General features: G+C 37.1%; 1 pseudogene; it reads right to left on the bottom strand.

The window, feature by feature from the left end:
- Positions 1–519: 519 nt before the first annotated feature.
- Positions 520–26,900, bottom strand: LOC107815114 (5-epi-aristolochene synthase 3-like; annotated as a pseudogene).
- Positions 26,901–27,542: the final 642 nt, after the last annotated feature.

The following is a 27,542-nucleotide window of genomic DNA, read 5'->3' as shown; positions in this document are numbered from 1 at the left end:
GCACATAATGTAGCACTAGTGTTGATTCAATTATGCATGTCAACGCTTTCTTTCTTTTATATATATATATATATAAGAAAGAAACGTTGACATGCATAATTGAATCAACAAAAGTGTTGATTCTTATATATATATATATAAAAGATTCACCCATACATGCGCTACAAGGAAAAACAAAGTGCCAAAAACCAATCTTCATGAGACCAAGTATGATTAAAAAAATACTAAAGCAATGACGGGGAAAAGGCTCAGATTTTTTCATACACTGAAAAATAGTTTCCAAGAGAATCTATTGTTATATGAAAAAAATTCTCAACAATGCAAGTGGCCATTCATGACACTTGTAGATTATTTCTTACAAAGATCTTAATTAAGGAGGTCTTAGTTAGGAAGTGTACTGCACAACCGCAGAAGCAGCTCCCTAACAACTTAATTATACAATAGATTAAAATAAAACAAATATGTAACTACTTTCTCAACATACGAGAATGAACCTTAAGATGAGCAACAAATGGCAGCTCAAATTTTGATGCAGTCCACAAGCAGGGCAATAATGTGAGGTTTCAAGACTTTCTTCCGATGAGTATATCCATCTAGATTGTGTATATCACTACTAGAAATCTGATAAAAAGTGATCACAAAAAGCGACCAAAGTTGGTCGCTTATAGGTCAAAAAACGTCCAAACATGCCTGGTCGCTATATTGCTGGTCCCTTTATTTTAGGGACCAAAGTTGGTTGCTAATTAGCGACCAACTTTGGTCTCTAAGGTAAAAGGACCAAATATTTCCAGGTAAAGACTATAGCGACCAACTTTGGTCGCTTTAATATTTTAATAATATAATTTTGGCGACCAAAGTTGATCTCTACATGTAAATTACGTTTTTTTTTATTTATTATTAATCAAAATATAGCGACCAACTTTGGTCTCTAATTGATTTTTTTTTTAAATCTGGAAAATAGAGACCAAAGTTAGTCACTTTTTTATTAATTTTTTTAATTTTTTTTTTAAAAAAAGCGACCAAAGTTGGTCGTTAATTTCAAGAATTTTTTTTTAAATATAAGCGACCAAAGTTAGTCGCTATATTTCCAGAAATTATTTTTTTTAATGGAATAACGACCAAAGTTGGTCGCTTTTGAGAAATCTGGTTAATTAGCGACCAACTTTGGTCTCTATTTCCCAGAAAATATTTTTTTTTAATAGAAAAGCGACCAAAGTTGATCTCTTTTCTGGGTATCATTTTGGCAGAAACTGCCTCTTTTGACAGCTACACCACCTGCTAGCATACCAAATCCCTATTACAAGCAACAACAACAACAATACCAACAATAACACAACAACAACAACAACAACAACAACAACACAAAAACAACATTAAAACCAACAAAGTATAAAGTTCAATAGAACCACCACATTAAGCTAACTAAACTAAGTTAACTCTTATTACAAGTCCATTCGAAAATCGATTGTATTGTCTAGTTCAAAGTGTATAAAAGTCAATGAGTGTTTTGTACATCATTATCATCACCGTTTGATGAACTTTCATCAGCAAGACGGTATCCAGAATGGTCTACTTGTCGAGGATGGGAAGAACGATCATAGGGAGGACAGGAGGAACGAGCACTTGGAGGACGGGAGGAACGAGCACGGGGAAGGCGAGCCTCTGGCGATGAGTCACGAGACCGGGGAATCGGAAAACCTCCAGAAGCTAGGAGAGATTTGAGCTGGTCTTGCATGCCCTGGCACTGAGCGACCACGCCAATGTACTGAGCATCTCTAAGCTTTTCTCTTTCCTTGGCCGCTTCTAGCTCGGATGTGAGCTTTGTCACAGTCTCCCGCATAGCGGAGAGGCTCTTGCCATAAAGTTGCTCGGCTTGCGAGGAAGTCCCTATTCCTTGCATTCCACACTTATAGCGATGGAATTTCTTAATAGGAAGCTTGTATACCTTCCCCCATTTTGGACCGCCAGCAGCCTCCGTCCACATTCTTTCAGCATCCTCGTCTGAAGGTTGGATTGACTCGCCCGACTCATTAGGTGGCTGACTGCGTATGAATTCCTCCACTTCAGCCGTGAAGCGATCCTATAAGAAAAATTACATTGAATTAGTATATCAAAATTTATATAAAAGTAAATCAAAATACTTAATGAAAAGTGTAAACTTACATGTACAGTCGAGGCTCGTCCCTCGACCCACCTTTCTTGATCCGTCTCTTTCTTCTTCTTCACAATATGAGTCTCCTTGAATAGCTCATCTTGGTTCATCAGACGCCCCAACTTCTTTTCCTGAAAACTCATAAATTTTAGTTAATAAATAGAATATATATACTTTGAAAATTAAAATAAATTAAGCAATTACGTACCATTCTTCTTTTTATTGTCCCTAGGCTGATCGCACCTCCAGTGTGCAAGGATCCTCCCTTCTCAGATGCGCGAGCTTTCTTTCCTTTTTCGCTCTTCTCTAAGAACTTTGCAGTAAGCCATTGCCTTTGCTAATCCTCCCATAAATAATGAAGCAACCAGTCAGGCTTCTAGTTCAATTTTCTAGCTTTGGAGAAAGTATGTGACAACTGCTTGCGAGATTTGAGATGAAAATTTGCAGCCACGTCCGTGCTATAGCGGTGTTCCCATACACACTTGCTCTATATTTCAAAAGTTAAATATTATATGGAAATATCATAAATATAAATAATTATACTGTTTAAAAGAACATTTATACCTTAAATTCATTGAAAATTTGCTCCTTCAGCGAGAATAAGAATTCACTCCAAGACGCATAAGGGCCATTATAAAGCTTTCTGGTTTCTTTTGTGATTATCCTCGTAGTAATATTACTCGGGATGAACCTACAATTTAATAAAAAAACACTTTAATATCTTAGTAAAAACTGTACAAAACAATAAACGTAAAAATAACAAATAACTCTTACCCATCACCCTTAGGGACTATGATGATCCTGCCATATTGATCATAATGCGCCTCCTCGTCATCATCAACATCACCGTCCGAAACATGTATATTAGAGGCATGTGTGGAAGGTGTAGGGGGGGTGGGGTCAGAGCTAGTATCTTGCAGTCGAAGGCCTAGAATAGATGGAGTCCCTGATGAAGATGGATGCGATCCCCGTGACTGCGACATAGCAGTATGGACCGCTAGTGGATGTGATATTGATTGCTGTGACCCGAGTGGTTGTGATACTGATGGCTGTGATCTATGTGGCTGTGATATGGATCGATGCGATCCATGTTATACTGATGGGTGTGATCCACGTGGTAGTGAGGCAAGTGGACTCTATGTCGTACGTATAGTCCTATGGCCCTATGACAAAAGACCTGGTGTCTGCTCGAAGGTGTGGGGAGTGTGATGTTGTGGCAACTCAGAATAGCCCTGGGATGGAGGCAAAGACATAGGCATAGGCATAGGTACATCAGAAGAGGGTGGAAAACATTGAGTATTATCTTCTACCCTCCTCTTTGGTTTCCTAGCCTTTTCTCGACCCCGAGAACCACTATGGCCATTGTTAGCTCGACCCTTTCCTGTCATCTACATAATATAATACATATTTAGATTGAAACATATAAAGAAACTAGCTATAAACGAGAGTTATTAAATAAACGAACTTTTTAAAGCTCATCGACGTATTGTTCCTCGTCAGAGAATTCTTCTTCCTCACTAGTTTGAGCTTCATCAGTTGATTCTTCTTCTTCGTTTTCTATAATTCTTACTTTATTTATATCAACTTCTTCCAATATGTGTTCAGGATGTTCCAAATTATTTTCTAAAAGTTGTCCACTATTTGGTGAACACTGGAGATATCATTTTGATATGCAACATCTAACACATTCTCGACTTCCACCCTACCTACAGGCTTAGTTTTGATTACAACCCACCAATCGGACTTATTGCGCCGCAATGGATAAGGAGCATAATACACTTGCCAAACATTATGTGTAACTACGAAAGAATCATAGCGATCATACTCCCTCGTATAGTTAACCTCAATTATGTTGTATTGATTGTGTACTCTTGTACCTCTTGTTGGATTTGGGTCAAATCACTTGCATCTAAAGAGTATCAATTTCTTAAATGGCCAACTTGTATATTCTAGTTCTATTATTTCTTTGAGCACACCATAATAATCAATATCTCCAACTTGGTTGCCATCACCACCTTGAACCCACACCCCACTGTTGCTATTTTTATTTTTAGAGCATTCCTTTGTATGAAACTTATAACCATTCACAACGTACTTAGACATTGTTGTGACCTGAAGCCCAGGTCCCTAAGATATATCTTTCAAAAATTGATTTACACCATTATTTGGATCAGTTACCTACATATTGTTAAAAAAATTCATAAGTTGGCATAACTTCCAAACATTGTTTACCTACATAGTGTTAGAATATTTTAAAGATAAACTTACAAATTGTTTGAACCACGTATCAAATGTCGTATATACAACATTATGGCCAAATTGAGCCACAAAATGTCTGTGACACATCAAATTATTTTTTGTAGTTGTATTGAGATGTAATCACAGTAATTTTATATTTTGATAACTACTAAATCAATACTTACTTGAGAAATGGTACAATTTCGGGACAATTTAGCAACACATGAAGTGTAGCAGACTTGTACTCCATATCACTCAAACTTCTCTTTCTAACATCCTTAGAACATCGGCCTGGTTGATTGAGTATGGACATAGGTGGATATAATGGATCATTCACACATTCGACCGTGTGCCTATTCCTAGCACATGGCACATTACTCTCAAAATTAAGAACAAAAATGAGCAGTTTCCTTTGCAAGATAAGCTTCGCATATAGATCCTTCAATCCTATTCCTCTGCTTAACAAATTGTTTGCATTTGCCAATTGTCCTACATAATTTCAAGTTAGCCAAAAACATTCAAATAAAATAGAAAATCACATCAATCTTATAATATTACCTCTCAAAAGGATATATCTATCTGCATTAAACAGGCCCTCCAAGTCGTGCCTCGTGTACAAGGTGGATTGGAAGGTGTTCCATCACATAAAAAAAACCACATAGAAATATCTTTTCAATCTTACTAGAAGTTACACGAATGTTCTACTCCATCCGGAGCAGGTTTTCTTCCCTTAATGTGGAAGAACACAAGTCTTTGAAAAACAAACTAATCTCTGTTGTGGGTTTCCAGATTCTTTCAGGCAAACCACAAAATGCAATAGGCACTAAGGTCTCCATGAAAACATGATAGTCATGACTTTTCAAATGGCTCAACTTCCCTACCTCTATATCAACTTTTTCCCCAAGATTCGACGCATAACCCTCAAGCATCTTCAATTTTGTTACCCAATCACAAATTTGTCGTCTTTCCTCCAAAGTGAATGTGTAACTTGCTTTGGACTTGAATATCTTCCCATTGTTTGTTGTCTGCAAGTATAATTCACGCTGCCTGCAATATTCTTGTAAGTCCATTCTAGCCTTCGGGTTATCCTTTGTCTTACCTTTAATATCTATCACTGTGTTGAAAAAATTGTCAAAATAATTCTTCTCAATATGCATGACATCAAGGTTGTGACGGAGAAGATTATCCTTCCAATTAGGAAACTCCCAAAATATACTCTGTTTCGTCCAATTATGAGTAACACCGTATCCGGAGAATCTATAAGGTGGAGCTTCAGTAACTTTACTGAAGTTCTGGACCCTCTCCCAAATTACCTCACCTGAAAGTATCGGAGGTGGAGAATCATATTCCATTTTATTGTTTTTGAATGCATTTTTCATCCTTCTAAACTCATGATCAGGAGGCAAGAATTGACGATGACAATCAAACCATGATTGCTTTCGGCTATGTTTCAAAGTAAACGCTTTACTATTTTCCATGCAGTAAGGACAAGCTAGCTTCCCAGCAATCATCCACCAAGACAACATTCCATACGCAGGAAAATCGCTAATTTTCCACATTAAATTAGCACGCAAATTGAAATTCTTCTTGGTTGATATGTCATATGTTTCAACACCATCATACCACAATTGTTTCAGCTCATCAATCAAAGGTTTCAAATATACATCTATCAAACTTTTCAGATTACGTGGACTGGGGATAATACAATTTAAGAATATATATGGACTAGTCATGCACAACTCGGGTGGTAGATTATAATGTGTAAGAAAGACATGCTAACATGAATACGGTGTCACAGATACAGAAAAAGGCGTGAAACCATCCGCATACAAACCTAACCAAATGTTCCTTGGTTTTCTAGCAAAATCTGGATATGTCCTATCAAAGTGCTTCCAAGCTTCTCCATCTGAAGGATGACACATAACACCAGGTGGTCTTCTATTTTCAAAGTGCCATCTCATATGAGGAGCAGAACTCATCGATGCATATAACCTCTTTAACCTAGGTATAAGAGGTAAATACTGCATTGCCTTGATAGCGACCATCTTCCTGCTGGAAAGCCTCTTGAAACGAGGCTTTTCGCAAAATTTACAATTGCTTAAATTTGCATCATCTTTATACTATAACATGCAACCATCTTCACAACAATCAATTCTCATTGACGAAAGTCCTAACTTAGAAACTAATTTCTTTGCCTTATAGAAATCAGTAGATAATTTGATATTAGAGTCAACTAGTTCACTCATAAGGTTAATGGAAGAATCCATGGCTGCTTGAGAAATATTCCAATCAGATTTGATACTTAGTAATCTAACTGCAATAGACAACTCAGAGTGCGGACTTCCATTACGTAGTGGACGACTGGCTGCCTCTAACTGTTCATAAAAATATTTTGCGTCATCATTAAGAGTTTGTTCAACATTTTCATTGGGCTCACCCCCTAAGTGAATCCCAAAAGCATCCGCAACCATATCATGAATTCTAGAATCACGATTTGTATTCTCCACTGACCTACTACTTTCACCCACAACCATATTTTGAAATATCTCATGGCTACCATCGATCTATCCATGATTAGTCCACACAAAGTTATTTGCTATAAACCCCTTCATATAAAGATGATGCTTAACTTCCACTGGTTTTCTAAACTTCATACAGTCGCACCTAACACAATGGCACCTAATTACTCCTTCACTTAGGTATGGTGGACATGACATTGCATGTCTAATAAATTCATCCACCCCTTCTACAAAATTCTCCCGCAATCCCTTCCGATTAGGATAATTCCTATCGTACATCCTAGTACGATGTTCTATCTATACAAATAAAACAAGAACAAATTAATTTAGTTAATTCATATCCTAATTTTTTTTAGTTAACTAAAAGTCCAATTGAACTCAATATAAATTAATACAAGAACTAAAAGTATTGCTAATGTTATCTTATGACTTTTTCTTGGGTAGTCTTTAATATAACCTTTTATTTCTATTTGTATAATATTGGTATAAAGTGAATGCATGGAGTGGTAGGATTCATCCTTGCTAAAGTTTTTTGGCTTAATTTATACAATTTTGATAAATATAGTGTTTATAGTGTACCTAAATAGTGTTTATAGCTCCTTATAGCCAACCATACGGGATTACACAATGGTATGCCAAGAGCAGAGTAAAATCCCAGTGGTATTACACAGTGGAATGCCAACCATACGGGATTACACAGTGAAGGCTTCGAACCAAAAACCCTAATATTTAGGTATTGCTAATGTTATCCCTAAATTAGTAGGTAAAACTAAATATTTTAGCTACTAACAGTTATCATAGATTTAATTTAGCTAAGAACAATTAAGTTTTACAAATCAAACTAGGAGGAATTAAAAATAATTAGTGTATTTCGAAAAAAACAAAGGAAGGAGAGGAAACCTACCTGGGAAGTGGAAGTCGCCGGCGGTGGAGCTGCTGCCATCGGTGGGCGTCGGTGGCACCGCTGTTGCTGGGAGTCGGGGGGGATTTGTGTGTGAGAGAGAAAAGCGAGAGTTTGGGGAAATATTTTGAAGAAAATAAGAGAATGGGAGGGGAAACCCGATTTTGACATTGGAATTAGAAATAGTGACCAACTTTGGTCGCATTTTGGTAGCAAAATAAGTTTCGACTGTTTGACCAAAATAGCGACCAAAGTTGGTCGCTATTATTTGATCGTTTGACCAAAATAGCAACCAAAGTTTGTCTCTATTTCTAAAAAAAATTAAATTATATATATATATATATATATAGTATAATATAGTATAAGTATATTTGTATATAATATACATAATATATATATATATATATATATATATATGTATATGTATATAATATTATGTATATATATATATAGATATAGATATATATATATATCTCGACTTATATCAATTAATATATGTATATATATAAGCTATATTCGATATAATATTAGCTAATGCACTAATACTTAGTGCATAGTATAGTATAGTATATATACTAAGTGTATTATATATCAAGGTATATTCGATATATATAGTATAATGATTTATATCAATTAATATGTTATAATTGATTCATCGACTTATAACCTAGTGATGAATGAATGTAATTCATTAACTCTGTTACAATAAGTCGATGAATCAATTATAACATATTAATTGATATAAGTCAAGACGTTTTGTTTCTAATCAATACTCTCTCTCTATATATAGTATAATATATTATATAGTATATAAGATATATATATATATATATATATATATATATATCATACATATTCTAAGTATGTATATATACAACTTAAGATATATAAGCTATATTCGATATATATATATATATATATATATATATATATATATATATATATATATATATATATATATATACACACACACACACACACACACACAATAGTATATATATACTAAGTGTATTATATATACTAAGTGTATAGTATAGTGTATTATATAATACACTATACTATATATATAGTATAGTGTATTATATATACTAAGTGCATAGTATACAAGGTATATTCGATATATATAGTATAATATAGTATATAGTATATAAGCTACATTGAGACGACCTGGCCGGTCGTCTTAAGAGACGAACGTTTGTTTTAGAGGTGGAGAATGTGATGACCCAAAATGTCATCTTTAATTTAAATAATTATCTCGATATTTTAAGACCTTGAAAAGCGCTATCAATAATTTCTCGACTTGCGTGCGCAGTCTGTATAATTTTTCGGAAGGTTCTTATGTAAAAAATGGATTAAATTGTGAACTAGAGCTTTAAAAACTCAATTGAGTTGACTTCGGTCAACATTCTAAGCAAACGAACCCGGATAAAAGTTTTGACCATTTTAGTAGTTCTGTATTGTGAAATGGGACTTGGTCATATGCCTGAAAGGTATTTGGAAGTCCCTAGATCAAATTATCGCCATTTAACGAAATCTAGAAATCTAAGGCTAAAGATTTCTTAAGTTTGACCGGAGAGTTGACTTTTTGATATCGAGATCGGAATCCAGTTCTTAAAATTTTTATAGCTTCGTTATGCCATTTGTGACTGGTGTGCAAAATTTGAAGTCAATCGGACTTGATTTGATAGTTTTTTGCATCGAATATAGAAGTTGGACGTTCTTAGTTTCATTAGGCTTGAATTGGGGTGTGATTCATGGTTTTAGCATTATTTGATGCGATTTGAGGTTTCGACTAAGTTTGAATCATGTTTTAGGACTTGGGTGTATTTTGTTGAAGTCCCGAGGGCCTCGGGTGGATTTCGGAAGGTTAACGGATATAAAAAAGGTTGCTGAATTTTCTCTTTGGATAGCTGTTGATTTTTTCCACAGCATGGGAACAATATTCGTGAACAGTACCCGCGAACAGTACCCGAACGTTTTCTGGACATAATGTTTTCTCCCATTTTCCATTTTTATCAACTTGGAGCTCAGGGAGAGGCGATTTTCGGTAGATTTTCAGAGAAAAAAATGGGGTAAGTGTTCTTAACTTAATTTTGGTTAGATTACCCGAATCTATTACTAGTTTTGGCATTAAATCTGTGAATTTAGTTGGAAGAGTTTGAAAACCCTCTCAGATAGATTTGAGGATTTGATGGTCGAAATATTATCGAAATTTAGTAATTTTGGTATGGTTAGACTCGGAGTTGGATGAGGTTTCATATTTCGCAACTTTCGTTGAATTCCGAGTTGTGGGCCCCACAGGCGAATTTTTTTAGTGCAATTTCGGATTTTTAATGGAAAATGTAGAATTTCATATGGAATTAATTCCTATATTTTTTATTGACTGAATCAAATTATTTATGACTAGATTTGAGAATTTCGGGCACGAATTCGCGAGGCAAAGGCTTGTTGGAATTTCGAATTGGTTGTAAAGCGAGGTAAGTGTTTGGTCTAACCTTAGCTTGAGGGATTAGGAGTTGTGTCTTATTTGCTACATGTTAATTATGGAGTACGACGTATAGGCATGTTGACGAGTATTACGTTGGTGTCAAGCATGCCAGTGAGTCTCGTATTATAATTATTATGACTCCGTTGTGGTTTATTGCTCTTCATATGTTATTATCACCATTGTTCCCTTGTCGGGATGTTTGTTTGATATTATTGTTCCCTTGCCGGGATGTTTGTTTTGAACGTATTGTTCCCTTGCTGAGATGTTGTTGAAATATCATTGTTCCCTTGTCGGGAAGTTGTTATATTGCTCTTGTTCCCTTGCCGGGATTCCTTGTGATTATTGATGGCTTGTAAATTGGAGCGAGTGGTACGCCTACCACCAGATATAATGAAATGGGAGCGGGTGGTACGCCTACCACAAGATATAATGAAATAGGAGCGGGTGGTACGCCTACCACAAGATATAATGAAATGGGAGCGGGTGGCACACCTACCACAAGATACATGAAATGGGATCGGGTTGCAAGCCTGCAACAAGATGTGAAATGGGATCGGGTTGCAAGCCTGCAACAAGATGTGAAAAGAAAGTGAAATCTTCCTTTGTTTTCCTTATTCTTGTTAGTGGTTGGATTTGATTCCTTTATAATTCTCTTGATATTCTGTTTATACCCTTTTTTTATATGTTCAATACTCCAAATTTCAAAAATTGTTACATTTGTAACTCAATTGATTTCTCAACTAAATTTTCCTTAAACCGTTTGAGGTTGTACTTTACTTAAATAGGAATTTCTACTATGTTTTGATTTATTGATTTCTCGTATTAAAGGTAATGATTCATTCGATATTGTACTTTAATTGAAAAGGGTATCTTATTTATCAAATGATTTCTAAAAATAACTTCATCTTTTCTTGTTGATTTCGAAAGTGGGCTGAGACCTATATTATTTATGATTATGAAATGAGGCGTCACAAGGTGACCTTTACTCGAAAGAATTATATTCGAAAGATGCTTATTTGAAAGATATTTATTTAAAGGAAATATATTCGAAATATATTCATTGAAAAGCATATTATCTTAGAGATTATTACTTGAAGGATTTATAGGCGAAAGATTTATATTTGAAGGACTTGATAAATTGATTGCACTTGTATCTATTATTTGTTGAGAAACATTTATGGTGTTCTTGTTGCCTGCTTTTTATATCACTGGTTGATCATTGTTGCCATCATTGTTATCTGCTTCCTATTATTTTTGTACGCTATATTGCACAAGCTTCCTATTATTTTTGTACGCTATATTGCACAAGACGTGGAATGTATTCCCTTGACTAGGCACTTACCAGCACATGGGGTCGGTTGTGCTGATACTACACTCCGCACTGTGTGCAGATACTGATACCGGAGTGCTTGGACCATAGTGAGGGTGTTGTCTTCAGCCCACACCGGTGACACGAGGTAGTCCTGCAAACGTCCGCGGGCCTTGGCGTCACCTCCTATATTTAACTTTATCTTGTTTCCTTTACTCATTTCAGAAACAATGTTTGTTTTATCTTTCAGACTTTGTATGTAGTATTCTTAGACCGTCTGTGAAGCTATGACACCAAATTCTGGGTAGAGTTGTATTTAGACTTCCGCAGTTTTGTATTAAGATAAATTGTCAGATTTTGTCTTCCGCTTAATTATTTTTTGTCATGACCCGGTATTCCCACCATCGGGAGTCGTTATGGCGCCTACTCGTAGAAGCTAGGCAAGTCATGAACTTAGAAATTTTTAACTCTTCTGTGTTAATCCTTTTTACAACTCATTTTAACAAGTGATAAACATCTAAATGACAGCGGAATATGATATTTAAGCGGAAGTCTTATATAAATATTAAAACCAAAATGTTTCAAAAGTCAACACATGCCTCTATCCATAAACTGGTGTCACAATATCCACGAACTACTAAGAGTACTACATACAACAGTTTGAAGGAAAAATAACACTGTTTTTCTCGGATACATGAGATAACAGAACATAATAAAGGATAGAGGAGAAGGCGGGCCTGCGGACGCCTGCAAGGCTACCTCGGTGTCTCGGTGGATTGAAGGCTGGCTCTCCTACTGCTACTGATCAAGTGCCGCTCTGATATCTACACAGAGTGCATAGTGTAGTATCAGCACAACCAACCCCATGTGCTGGTAAGTGTCTGGCCTAACCCCGACGAGGTAGTGACGAGGCTAGGACCAGACTCCAGATAAACCTGTGCAGTTATATAATATACAACCTAAATATAAACAGGTAATAACAGTTTAAAAGGGAGGGGAAACATGCTTGGGGGAAACATATCAATTCTATCATAAACTTAATAAAGTATGAAAGAACACTCGATGTCTACAATCAATACAATAACAATACCGTTGCGGTGCGCAACCCGATCCCTTATCATTTAACATTGTTGCAGCGTGCAACCCGATCCACATATATAATTATTGCGGCATGCAACCCGATCCAATATAATTTCTGTTGCGGCGTGCAACCCGATCCATATATATAGTTGTTGCGGCGTGTAACCCGATCCAATATAATATCCGTTGTGGCATGCAACCCTATCCAATATAATATCTAATAATGTTGCAGCGTGCAACCTGTTCCAAATATACAGTCAACAATAATCATATTAACTGTCCTAGCAAGGGATCAACAATATACTACACTATCCCGGCAAGGAAACTCAACAGTACAAGTATATATGTCCTGGCAAGGGAGAAACAGCCATAACCAAACTTGTTCCAACACCTAACTATCTCAACTATAACTCAACTAGTTTTAACATCTAACTATCTCAGATATAACTAAAACACCTAACTACCCTGCTATAACCAAACTTGTTACAACACCTAACACGAAGAATCATCAACCTAAGCGTCCGTAATATCGATTAAGAACACAATGTAAGGGAACCTTAACTCAACAATAGCCCGGCAAGGGGCAACATAATGATCTCTTCTCTTTCTCACTTTTACTTTACAATTCACTTCACAACTTGAGCCAATACTCTAGAGTTTCGATTATCACTTATACTTTCACAATTCGTTATACAACTAGAGCCAACGCTCATCAATGTTCATAGGTCACAATTCTTTCCACAACTTTGCACTACAATTAGAAATCTTCTCCAAGGCATGGATAATACAACGAGATCATGAAAATCACAAGATAAGACTCACGGTCATGCTTGACACCAACGCATAGATACTAGTCACCATGCCTATACGTCGTACTCGACAAGAAACAAATAGCAAATAGGACGCAACTCCTAATCCCTCAAGCTAAGGTTAGACCAAACACTTACCTCGATGTCTCGAACACAACTCAATTTTCACCAGAAGTTACTTAATTACATCAATAAACGCTAAATGAATCAATTTGAATGCATGAAAATGAGTTTTCCAAAGTTTTACCCAAAAAGTCAGAAATCGCCCCTGGGCCCACATTGTCAAAACCCGAGGTTCGAATCTAAACCCGATTACCCATTCCCCCATGAACCCAAATATATAATTTGTTTTGAAATCGGACCTCAAATCGAGATCTAAATCCCCAATTTTTGAGAAACCTAGGTTCTACCCAAAACACCCAATTTCCCCCATGAAAATAATTGATTTGCAGTTGAAATCGTGTTAAAAGATGTTAATGATTGAAGAAAACTAATTAAAAATGACTTACAATTGATTGGAGAAGAAAGGTTGTTTGAAAAAAATCGCCTCTTATGTTTTAGGGTTTTTAAAATTGTAAAATAACTGAAAAGTCCATTTAATATACTCCTCTCAGACCCTCTCCGCGGACCGCATAAAAAAGACTGCGACCGTGGAGCTCCACCGCGGACCGCAAGAAATCGAGCACGACCGCGAAGGCTTGGCCTTGCGCACCGCGGACCGCACAAATCCCACTGCGGTTGTGGAGTCCCCACCGTGGCCGCGAAGCTTCCACTGCGGACCGCGAGACCTGGCTTCAGAGACCTGCAACTTCTCTGAATCTGCAACTTTTTTTTCCTAAGTGTAAAAACATCCCGAAACTCACTCGAGCCCTCGGGGCTCCAAACCAAATGTCATACTAACTCAAAAACATCATATGGACCTACTTGTGCGATCACATCATCAAAATAACATGTAAAATCATGAATTAAACCTCAAAACTCAACATTCTCATCAAGCATGACAGTGAGTCTTGTATTATAATTATTATGACTCCGTTGTGGTTTATTGCGCTTCATATGTTATTATCACCATTGTTCCCTTGTCGGGATGTTTGTTTGATATTATTGTTTCCTTGCCGGGATGTTTGTTTTGAACGTATTGTTCCTTTGCCGAGATGTTGTTGAAATATCATTGTTCCCTTGTCGGGAAGTTGTTATATTGCTCTTGTTCCCTTGCCGGGATTCCTTGTGATTATTGTTGGCTTGTAAATGGGAGCGAGTGGTACGCCTACCACCAGATATAATGAAATGGGAGCGGGTGGTACGCCTACCACAAGATATAATGAAATAGGAGCGGGTGGTACGCCTACCACAAGATATAATGAAATGGGAGCGGGTGGTACGCCTACCACGAGATATAATGAAATAGGAGCGGGTGGTACACCTACCACAAGATATAATGAAATGGGAGCGGGTGGTACGCCTACCACGAGATACATGAAATGGGAGAGGGTTGCACGACTGCAACAAGATGTGAAAAGAAAGTGAAATCTTCCTTTGTTTTCCTTATTCTTGTTAGTGGTTGGATTTGATTCCTTTATAATTCTCTTGATATTCTGTTTTTACCTTTTTTTTTATATGTTCAATACTCCAAATTTCAACAATTGTTACATTTTAACTCAATTGATTTCTCAACTAAATTTTCCTTAAACCGTTTGAGGTTATACTTTACTTAAAAAGGAATTTCTACTATGTTTTGATTTATTGATTTCTCGTATTAAAGATAATGATTCATTCGATATTGTACTTTAATTGAAAAGGGTATCTTCTTTATAAAATGATTTCTAAAAAATAACTTCATCTTTTCTTGTTGATTTCTTGATTGGGTTGGAAGCTGTACTCTACTTTATGTTAAGTGAATTAGGCGTCACAAGGTGACCTTTACTCGAAAGAATTATATTTGAAAGATGCTTATTTGAAAGATATTTATTTATAGGAAATATATTCGAAATGTATTCATTGAAAAGCATATTATCTTAGAGATTATTACTTGAAGGATTTATAGGCGAAAGATTTATATTTGAAGGACTTGATAAATTGATTGCACTTGTATCTATTATTTGTTGAGAAACATTTATGGTGTTCTTATTACCTGCTATTTATATCACTGGTTGATCATTGTTGTCATCATTGTTATCTGCTTCCTATTATTTTTGTACGCTATATTGCACAGGTTTATTTGGTAGTCTGGTCCTAGCCTCGGCTAGGCACTTACCAGCACATGGGGTCGGTTGTGCTGATACTACACTCCACACTGTGTGCAGATACTGATACCGGAGTGCTTGGACCGCAGTGAGGGTGTTGTCTTCAGCCCACACCGGCGACACGAGGTAGTCCTGCAAATGTCCGCGGGCCTTTGCGTCACCTTCTATGTTTTCTTTTATCCTGTTTCCTTTACTCATTTCAGAAACAATGTATATTTTATCTTTCAGACTTTGTATGTAGTATTCTTAGATCGTCTGTGAAGCCGTGACACCAAATTCTGGGTAGAGTTGTATTTAGACTTCTGCAGTTTTGTATTAAGATAAATTGTTAGATTTTGTTTTCCGATTAATTATTTTCTCTATTTGCATGATATCTACTCATCACTGATAATAGTTTAAAACTGGAAAAGGTTAAGTAATGAGGATAATTTGGCTTGCCTAGCATTCACTAGTAGGCTCCATCATAGATCTCGAGGGTGTTAAGTCCGGGTCATGACATTGTTTGATATTATTGTTCCCTTGCCGGGATGTTGTTGAAATATCATTATTCCCTTGCCGGAAAGTTGTTATATTGATCTTGTCCCCTTGTCGGGATTCCTTGTGATTATTGTTGGCTTGTTACTGGGAGCGGGTGGTACGCCTACCACAAGATATAATAAAATGGGAGCGGGTGGTACGCCTACCACAAGATATAATGAAATGGGAGCAGGTAGTACGCCTACCATGAGATAAATGAAATGGGAGCGGGTGGAACGCCTGCCACGAGATACATGAAATGGGAGCGGGTGGCACGCCTGCCACGAGATACAGGAAATGGGATCGGGTTGCACGCCTGCACCAAGATGTGAAAAGAAAGTGAAATCTGCCTTTGTTTTCCTTATTCTTGTTAGTGGTTGGATTTTGATTCCTTTATAATTCTCTTGATATTCTGTTTTCACCTTTTTTTTATGTTCAATACTCCAAATTTCAACAATTGTTACATTTTTAACTTAATTGATTTCTCAACTAAATTTTCCTTAAACCGTTTGAGGTTGTACTTTACTTTAAAAGGAATTTCTACTATGTTTTGATTTATTGATTTCTCGTATTAAAGGTAATGATTCATTCGATATTTGTACTTTAATTGAAAAGGGTATCTTATTTATCAAATAATTTCTAAAAATAACTTCATCTTTTCTTGTTGATTTCCTAATTGGGTTGGAAGCTGTACTTTACTTTATGTTAAGTAAATGAGGCGTCACAAGGTGACCTTTACTCGAAAGAATTATATTCGAAAGATGCCTTTTTGAAAGATATTTATTTAAAGGAAATATATTCATTGAAAAGCATATTATCTTAGAGATTATTACTTGAAGGATTTATAGGCGGAAGATTTATATTTGAAGGACTTGATAAATTGATTGCACTTGTATCTATTATTTGTTGAGAAACATTTATGGTGTTCTTGTTACCTGCTATTTATATCACTGGTTGATCATTGTTGCCATCATTGTTATCTGCTTCCTATTATTTTTGTACGCTATATTGCACAAGTTTATTTGGTAGTCTGGTCCTAGCTTCGTCACTACTTCGCCGAGGTTAGACTAGGCACTTACCAGCACATGGGGTCGGTTGTGCTGATACTACACTCCGCACTGTGTGCAGATACTGATACCGGAGTGCTTGGACCGTAGTGAGGGTGCTGTCTTCATCCCACACAGGTGACACGAGGTAGTCCTGCAGACGTTCGCGGGCCTTGGCGTCACCTCCTATCTTTTCCTTTATCTTGTTTCCTTTAGTCATTTCAGAAACAGTGTTTGTTTTATCTTTCAGACTTTGTATGTAGTATTCTTAGACCGTCTGTGAAGCTGTGACACAAAATTCTGGGTAGAGTTGTATTTAGACTTCCGCAGTTTTGTATTAAGGTAAATTGTCAGATTTTGTCTTCCGCTTAATTATTTTTTGTCATGACCCGAAATTCCTACCCTCGGGAGTCGTGATGGCACCTACTCGTAGAAGCTAGGCAAGCCATGAACTTAGAAATTTTTAACTCTTCTGTGTTAATCCTTTTTACAACTCATTTTAACAAGTGATAAACATCTAAATGACAGCAGAATATGATATTTAAGCGGAAGTCTTAAATAAATATTAAAACAAAATGTTTCGAAAGTCAACACATGCCTCTATCCATAAACTGGTGTCACAATATCCACGAACAACTAAGAGTACTACATACAATAGTTTGAAGGAAAAATAACACTGTTTGTCTCGGATACATGAGATAACAGAACATAATAAATGATAGAGGAGAAGGCGGGCCTGCGGACGCCTGCAAGGCTACCTCGGTATCTCGGTGGATTGAAGGCTGGCTCCCCTACTGCTATTGATCAAGTGCCGCTCCGGTATCTGCACAGAATGCAGAGTGTAGTATCAGTACAACCGACCCCATGTGCTGGTAAGTGTCTGGCCTAACCCCGGCGAGGTAGTGACGAGGTTAGGACCAGACTCCAGATAAACCTGTGCAGTTATATAATATACAGCCTAAATATAAACAGTTAATAACAGTTTAAAGGGGAAGGGGAAACATGCTTGGGGGAAACATATCAATTCTATCATAAACTTAATAAAGTATGAAAGAACACTCGATGTCTACAATCAATACAATAACAATACTGTTGCGGAGCGCAACCCGATCCCTTATCATTTAACATTGTTGCAGCGTGCAACCCGATCCACATATATAATTATTGCGGCGTGCAACCCGAGCCAATATAATTTCTGTTGCGGCGTGCAACCCGATCCATATATATAGTTGTTGCGGCGTATAACCCAATTCAATATAATATCCCTTGTGGCGTGCAATCCTATCCAATATAATATCTAATAATGTTGCGGCGCGCAACCTACTCCAAATATATAGTCAACAATAATCATAATTAACTGTCCCAACAAGGGATCAGCAATAGACTATACTATCCCAGCAAGGAAACTCAACAGTACAAGTATATATGTCCTGGCAAGGGAGAAACAACCATAACCAAACTTGTTCCAACACCTAACTATCTCAACTATAACTCAACTAGTTTTAGCATCTAACTATCTCAGATATAACTAAAACACCTAACTACCCAGCTGTAACCAAACTTGTTACAACACCTAACACGAAGAATCATCAACCTAAGCGTCCGTAATATCGATTAAGAACACAATGTAAGGGAACCTTAACTCAACAATAGCCCAGCAAGGGACAACATAATAATCTCTTCTCTTTCTCACTTTTACTTTACAATTCACTTCACAACTCGAGCCAATACTCTAGAGTTTCGATTATCACTTATACTTTCACAATTCGTTATACAACTGGAGCCAACGCACCTCAATGTTCATAGGTCACAATTCTTTCCACAACTTTGCACTACAATTAGAAATCTTCTCCAAGGCATGACACGAGATCATGAAAATCACAAGATAAGACTCACAGTCATGCTTGACACCAACGCATAGATACTAGTCACCATGCCTATACGTCGTACTCGACAAGAAACAAATAGCAAATAGGACGCAACTCCTAATCCCTCAAGCTAAGGTTAGACCAAACACTTACCTCGATGCCTCGAACACAACTCAAGTTTCAATTATAGCTTTACCCCTTGATTACTCCGCCAATTCGTTCGTATCTAGCCACAAGTTACTTAATTACATCAATAAACGCTAAATGAATCAATTTGAATGCATGAAAATGAGTTTTCCAAAGTTTTACCCAAAAAGTCAGAAATCGCCCCCCGGGCCCACATGGTCAAAACCCGAGGTTCGAATCTAAACCCGATTACCCATTCCCCCATGAACCCAAATATATAATTTGTTTTGAAATCGGACCTCAAATCGAGGTCTAAATCCCCAATTTTTGAGAAACCTAGGTTCTACCCAAAACACCCAATTTCCCCCATGAAAATAATTGATTTGCAGTTGAAATCATGTTAAAAGATGTTAATGATTGAAGAAAACTAATTAAAAACGACTTACAATTGATTTGGAGAAGAAAGGTTGTTTGAAAAAAATCGCCTCTTATGTTTTAGGGTTTTAAAAAGTGAAAAATAACTGAAAAGTCCGTTTAATATACTCCTCTCAGACCCTCTCCACGGACCGCATAAAAAAGACTGCGACCGTGGAGCTCCACCGCGGCCCGCAAGAAATCGAGCGCGGTCGTGAAGGCTTGGCCTTGCTCACCGCGGACCGCACAAATCCCACCGCGGTTGCGGAGTCCCCACCGTGGCCGCGAAGCTTCTACCGCGAACCGCGAGACCTGGCTTCAGAGACCTGCAACTTCTCTGAATCTGCAACTTTTCTTTCCTAAGTGTAAAAACACCCCGAAACTCACTCGAGCCCTCGGGGCTCCAAACCAAATGTCATACTAACTCAAAAACATCATATGGACCTACTCGTGCGATCACATCATCAAAATAACATGTAAAATCATGAATTAAACCTCAAAACTCAACATTTTCATCAAGAACTCTCAAAGTTCATAACTCTTCAACCGGAAGTCCAACTCACGTCAAATAAACTCTGTTTTCCACCAAATTTCACAGTTATATTTCAAATACTATAACATGTTTGTACCGGGCTTCGGAACCAAAATATGGCCCTGATAACAATGGTTTCAAACATTAATTCTTTTCTTTATTCCTTAGATAATTCAGTAAAACAATTTGTTTCAAAAATTGATTTCTAAGGCTTGGGACCTCGGAATTCATTTCCGGGCATATGCCCAAGTCCCATATTTTACTGCGGACCTCCCGGGATTGTCGGAACATGGATCCGGGTCCGTTTGTTAAGAATGTTGACTAAAGTCAACCATAATCAAAGTTTTAACTCTAAAATTTCTATTTCTCATATTTTTACATAGAAGGCTTTCCGAATATAGGTCCGGAGCACGCACATAAATCAAGGTGGGGCAAAAAAAGGAGGTTTTTAGGCTTCGGAACACTGAATGCACTTGCAACACAAGTGATGACGTCATCACATTCTCCACCTCTAAAATAACCGTTCGTCCTCGAACGGACAGAAGAATGAAGTACCTAAGTCGAGGAAAAGATGGGGATAACGGCTCCGCATATTGGACTCAGACTCCCAAGTCGATGCCTCGGGAGGCTGACCTCTCCACTGAACACGAATAGAAGGAAAACTCTTCGACCTCAACTGACGAACCTGCCGGTTTAGAATAACTATCGGCTCCTCCTCATAAGACAAGTCCTTGTCCAACTGGACAGTGCTGAAATCTAACACGTGGGATGGATCGCCATCATATTTCCGAAGCATAGACACATGAAACACTAGATGCACGACTGATAAGCTTGGCGGTAATGCAAGTATATAAGCCACCTCTCCCACTTGATCAAGAATCTCAAACGGAATGATGAACCTAGGGCTAAGCTTGCCCTTCTTCCCAAATCTCATCACGCCCTTCATAGGCGACACTCGGAGCAATACCCACTCTCCAACCATAAAAGCCACATCTCGAACCTTGCGGTCTGCATAACTCTTTTGCCCGGACTGAGCTGTACGAAGCCTATCCTGAATAATCCTGACCTTGTCCAAAGCCTCATGAACCAGATCCGTACCCAACAATCGAGCCTCTCCCGGCTCAAATCATCCAACCGGAGATCGACACCACCTACCATATAAAGCCTCATAAGGAGCCATCTGGATACTCGACTAGTAACTGTTGTTGTAGGCAAACTCCGCTAAAGGCAAAAACTGATCCCACAAGCCTCCAAAGTCAATGACACAAGCTCAGAGCATATCCTCCAAAATCTGAATAGTCCGCTCGGACTGCCCATCCGTCTGAGAATGAAATGTTGTACTCAACTCAACCTGGGTGCCATACTCTCGCTGAACTTCTCTCCAGAAACGCGAGTTAAACTACGTACCTCGGTCTGAAATGATAGATACAGGCATACCATGAAGACGAACAATCTCCCGGATATAGATCTCAGCTAACCTCTCGGATGAATAGGAGACCGCCACAAGAATGAAATGCGCTGACTTGGTCAGCCTATCAATAATGACCCATACTGCGTCGAACTTCCTTCGAGTCTGCGGGAGTCCAACAACGAAATCCATAGTGATCCGCTCCCACTTCCACTTGGGAAGCTCAATCCTCTAAAATAAACCACCATGCCTCTGATGCTCGTACTTAACCTGCTGACAATTCAAACACCGAGCTACATATGCAACGATATCCTTCTTCATTCTCCGCCACCAATAATGCTGCTGCAAATCCTGATACATCTTTGCGGCACCCGGATGAATAGAGTACCGGGAGCTATGGGCCTCCACTAAAATCAACTCTCGGAGCCCGTCCATATTTGGCACACAAACTCGACCCTGCAATCTCAAAACTCCATCATCGTCTAAGGTAACCTGCTTGACACCTCCGCGCTGCACCGTGTCTCTAAGGACACACAAATGAGGATCATCATACTGCCGATCAAGGATACATTCCAATAAAGAAGACCGAGCGACCGTGCAAGCCAATACACGACTAGGCTCAGAAATATCCAACCTCACAAACCGATTGGCCATAGCCTGATCATCCAAAGCAAGCAGCCTCTCACCGACCGGAATATAAGCAAGGCTGCCCATACTGGCTGACTTCCTACTCAAGGCATCGGCCACCACATTGGCCTTTCTCGGGTGGTATAAGATAGTGATATCTTAATCCTTTAACAACTCCAACCACCTCCTCTACCTCAAATTCAACTCTTTTTGTTTGAACAAATACTGAAGACTTTTGTGATCCGTGAACACCTCACATGCCACGCCATACAGATAATGCCTCCAAATCTTCAATGCGTGAACTATGGCTGCCAACTCTAATCATGAACTGGATAGTTCTTCTCATGAATCTTCAATTGCCGTGAAGCATAATCATGAACTGGATAGTTCTTCTCATGAATCTTCAACTACCGTGAAACATAGGCAATGACCTTGCCATCCTGCATCAATACTGCACCAAGCCCAATACGAGAAACATCACAATAAACTGTATAAGGCCCTGAACCTGTGGGAAAAACCAACATCGGTGCTGTAGTCAGAGCTGTGTTGAGCTTCTGAAAGCTCGCCTCACACTCGCCCAACCATCTGAACTGGGAACCCTTATGGGTCAACCTGGTAATCATGGTTGTGATAGATGAAAATCCCTCCACGAACCGGCGATAGTAGCCTGCCAATCCCAAGAAACTCTGAATCTCTGTAGCTGATGTTGGTCTAGGCCAGTTCTTGACTGCCTCAATCTTCTTCGGATCAACCTGAATACCCTCTGCAGACACAACATGACCCAGGAATGCAACTGAACTCAACCAGAACTCACACTTCGAGAATTTAGCATATAACTGACTATCCCTCAAGGTCTGAAGAACCACTCTAAGATGTTGCTCATGCTCCTCCCAGCTACGGGAATATATCAAAATATCATCAATAAAGACTATCACGAACAAATCCAAATAAGGCCTGAACACTCAGTTCAACAAATCCATAAAAGCTACGGGAGCATTTGTCAACCCGAATGACATAACCAAGAACTCATAATGCCCGTACCGAGTGCGGAAAGCTGTCTTAGGGACATCAGATGCCCTAATCCTCAACTGATGGTAGCCGGATCTCAAGTCAATCTTCGAAAATACCCTGGCACCCTGAAGCTGATCAAACAAATCATCAATCCTCTGCAATGGATACTTATTCTTGATTGTAACCTTGTTCAACTGCCGGTAATGAATACACATTCTCATTGATCCGTCCTTATTCTTAACAAACAACACCAACATACCCCAAGGCGAAACACTCGGCCTAATGAAACCCTTCTCAAGCAAGTCTTGCAACTATCCCGGCAAGGGATCAACAACAATGATATCTACTCATCACTGATAATGGTTTAAAATTGGAAAAGGTTAAGTAATTAGGATAATTTGGCTTGCCTAACTTTCACCAGTAGGCGTCATCACGGCTCTCGAGGGTGTGAAATCCGGGTCGTGACAATGTTATAATTGATTCATCGACTTATTGTAACAGAGTTAATGAATTACATTGATTCTTCACTAGGTTATAAGTCGATGAATCAATTATAACATACTAATTGATATAAGTCGAGACGTTTTGTTTTTAATATATATACATGCATCGTTGTACTACTTAACTACATATATAGCATGTTAAGAATCCGGCCCTGTGTTTCCGAGCGCTTCATATATATATATATATATATATATATATATATATATATATATATATATAGACACACACGCACGCTTCGTTGTACTACTTAACTGCATATATAGCATGTTAGAGTATATTTTAGTGTATTCATCCCTTGTATTACAAAAGTGTTAACGGCTTACATTTATATTATTTAGATAGTAAATACAAGAGTGATTTTTAATTTTGACCAATGTTGACCTGAAAAGAGACCAACTTTGGTCACTACTTTTCCAGAAATTATATTTAGCGACCAAAGTTGGTCGCTAAATTTAAATCAGATTTATTTATATTTTATATAATATTTAAAACAATAATATAATTGTTAAACATTTAAATTATATTTATTTATATTTTATAATTTTTTTAAATAATAATATAATTATTAAAATTTTATAACTGAGTCCCATATTAGCGACCAAAGTTGGTCTCTATCTGCTTATCCTTTAATGAGCAACCAACTTTGGTCGCTAATTTTAAATTATATTTATTTATATTTTATAATTTTTTTAAAATAATATTATAATTATTAAAATTTTACATGTGGGTCCCACTTTAGCGATCAACGTTGGTCGCTAATCTCAGTATTTCTTTGACCAAGCAAGTCTGACCAGTCCGGTTAATATTTTGACGAAATTATCAACCAAAAAGCGACCAACCTTGGTCGCTAATGTATTTAGAATAATTATTTAATTATTTTCTCCAATTTAGCGACCAACTTTGGTCGCTTTTCTTGATAGACCAATTTTGGTCGCTTTTTTCCGGATTTCTAGTAGTGTATATGTAACCTCAACAATACGAGCAAGATTGAGAATGCGAAGTAAAATCTTCGTAGATACAGGAGTGGGCCCAAGAAATCCTTCATTAAGATACTTCCATGCTGCTTCAGTCATTCCTTGAAATTTAGCCATTGCTTCTTTCGTTGATATGCCATAATCTCTCATGCAACACTCAATTCCTGTTGCAATTTGACCCCTACTTTCTCAACCTGAAAGGTAGATAGATTAGGGGTTAGCTTTGCCTCAATTGTCGTCTCAACATTTTGTTTGTCTAAATCTCATATAAGGATATACTATCGTGAGATACAACTCATACCCCATATGTTACCGTGTCATCAATAACTCGACATATAATCACACTAGCTTCAAGAATTTTAGGGTTCTTTGACAACCACTCAAAATCCTGCTCTGTAGCAGACTTCATACCCAAATATGATGTTATTGCAAGATAGTAATATATAGTAGTTGCTAGTGCATTGCTTAGGTATTCAGAAACAGGTGGCATATATCCTTCAATAAACCATGTTGACTCGACATTATAATTTCTTACTACTTCTTTCATCTGTGAATACAAAACATATATGTTCAAGTGTTAGAAAATTCTGATTGAATTATAACAAGTTTCTAATCACTAAAAGACTTACACAAGGTAAAATAAAGATAGTTAAGTTGCTCAAACATACTCTTTCTATTGCATGACAGACAATATGAGATCTTCCAACACTAGACAATTCCTTTTCATAATCCTTGTAAAGATCTAGAATAGCTTTATAACTGATTTTCATGTAATAAGGAAGCCGATCAATTTTGTTTATATCCCATCTGCAGGATGACAAAATTAAGGTGAATTAATGCATTTTGAAAGAGCGCAACGATAATGAGTAGATGTTCGTCTTAATCTTTTCACGACAACATTCACTATCAAGGAATATCAGAATAAGTGAATTGATGAAGTTCATACCTTTGTATGGCATCTGTGTATGCCTCAAGTTCTTTAACTGTACCATAAGCATCAAAGGTGTTATCGACAATCGAAATCATTGATATAGTCTTAACGAGCATGACGCGAGCTTGAGTGTATTGAGGCTTAAAATAACTCATAATGCCCAAAAGTAGCATTCAACTACTCGATCTCTAGCATATGGAAGTGTTGTTACGAAATCCAAATCTTTCCACCACATGCGGCATAATAAATTAACATCAGTACTTGAGATATGATCAATCAAAAAGGTTCATCTTTTTTATTTTATCGCACCTTGATACTTCAGCAAGTTCTTGTTTGTGCAACATCTGGAGCAAGTTGAAATCTAGTTTGGCAAATCGAAGTAACACAGTATTCTTCGATTGTTCCTTCTCGTAGATTGATGAGATGAAGAATCGAGTCTCAACTCTAGGAACGCCCTTGTGCAAACATTGCTCAAGGGCATGTGTCACTTGCTCCCTAAGTGGAGATTTCAAATGTGGAGTTGCAGATTTAAGATGGATAGTGGAGAAAGCAAGTGCGTCTTCTAAGATATAGTCTGCATGAGTACTTACATGTGAATCTTCATACAAGTTCAATAATCCTAAGACATCACTAGCAAGAGATTCCTTGAAATTGTCATTTTCGTCTTGCAATTTGCTGAAAATTTCTGGTATTTCAAGATAGAATGCTCAAGATTAATTAACCTTCGTTCAATAAATGGAAAATCGAAGTAACATGTCATTCTTTGATTCCTCCTTCTCGTAGATTGATGAGATGAAGAATTAAGTCTCGACTTTAGCGTTTTAAGACTGTTTAGATGGGTTTGATCATTTTTTGGAATTATGGAACTTAATCATTAGAAAAAATTTCGTAGTTGTGATCAAGTGGTGATAGCAGTTAAACCGTATGGTCTCCACTTTTAATTATAGTGAGATAATAAATTTACATGTTGACTTTAGTCTTCCTCCATATCACATAAATTTAATTTATTATGTACTCACTCGGTAAAGTTACTAGTTATTGATAACCTATATTGACTCTCTATCTGAATTTAAAGGTTGAATTCTTATTTTGTAATTAAAAGGAAATCATGATTAAGTGGTGATAGAAATATATTTCTATGATCTTCCACTATTAATTTTAAGTGAGTAATAAATTTACCCGTTAACTTTAGGTCTTCCTCCATATCGGATAAATTTATTGTTAGGTAATTAGGTGAAATACTAGTGAGTGATAGCATGTACTTACTCTCCATCTGAGTATACATGTTGGATCAATAGAACTAGAGATATTAATTATGGCGTTCACTTGACATAAATTAATGGTATACTCTTCATCTGAGTTGGGTCTTTTTTAATTTATTTTAGTGAATAGTTTGGCATTACATGTGTATGCTGCATGAGTAGTTCTTTTTCCATCAAAATTTTCTATTCAAGTTGCATGAACACATATATGTGTAGTGTGTTTGAAATTTAATTAGTATTAAATGGTTATATATAATTGACTGAAAATAACAGTATGCTCTCCATTTGAGCTGGTTCGGTTCCTTTATAGATTGTATAATTCTTGTATTATATAATATATTTTACATGAATAATTCGATTTATATACTATATATACATCTTAAGATATATATATATATATATATATATATATATATATATATATATATATATATATTGAATGCAATCTTAATTTTATTATTCAGTGTTTTGACTTATTATGATCTATTTAATGTTTTGTACCTCAACTCCACAATGACTTTATGTAATTTGTCGTATTATCTGTTAAAATTTTCTTTTGATAGTGGTAAGACATTAATTTAAAA

The sequence above is a fragment of the Nicotiana tabacum genome, chromosome 11, assembly GCF_000715075.1.
Source record: "Nicotiana tabacum cultivar K326 chromosome 11, ASM71507v2, whole genome shotgun sequence".
Lineage (NCBI taxonomy): Eukaryota > Viridiplantae > Streptophyta > Magnoliopsida > Solanales > Solanaceae > Nicotiana > Nicotiana tabacum.
The sequence above is the reverse complement of the archived record's forward strand: the minus strand, read 5'-3'. Positions and strand labels throughout refer to the sequence as shown.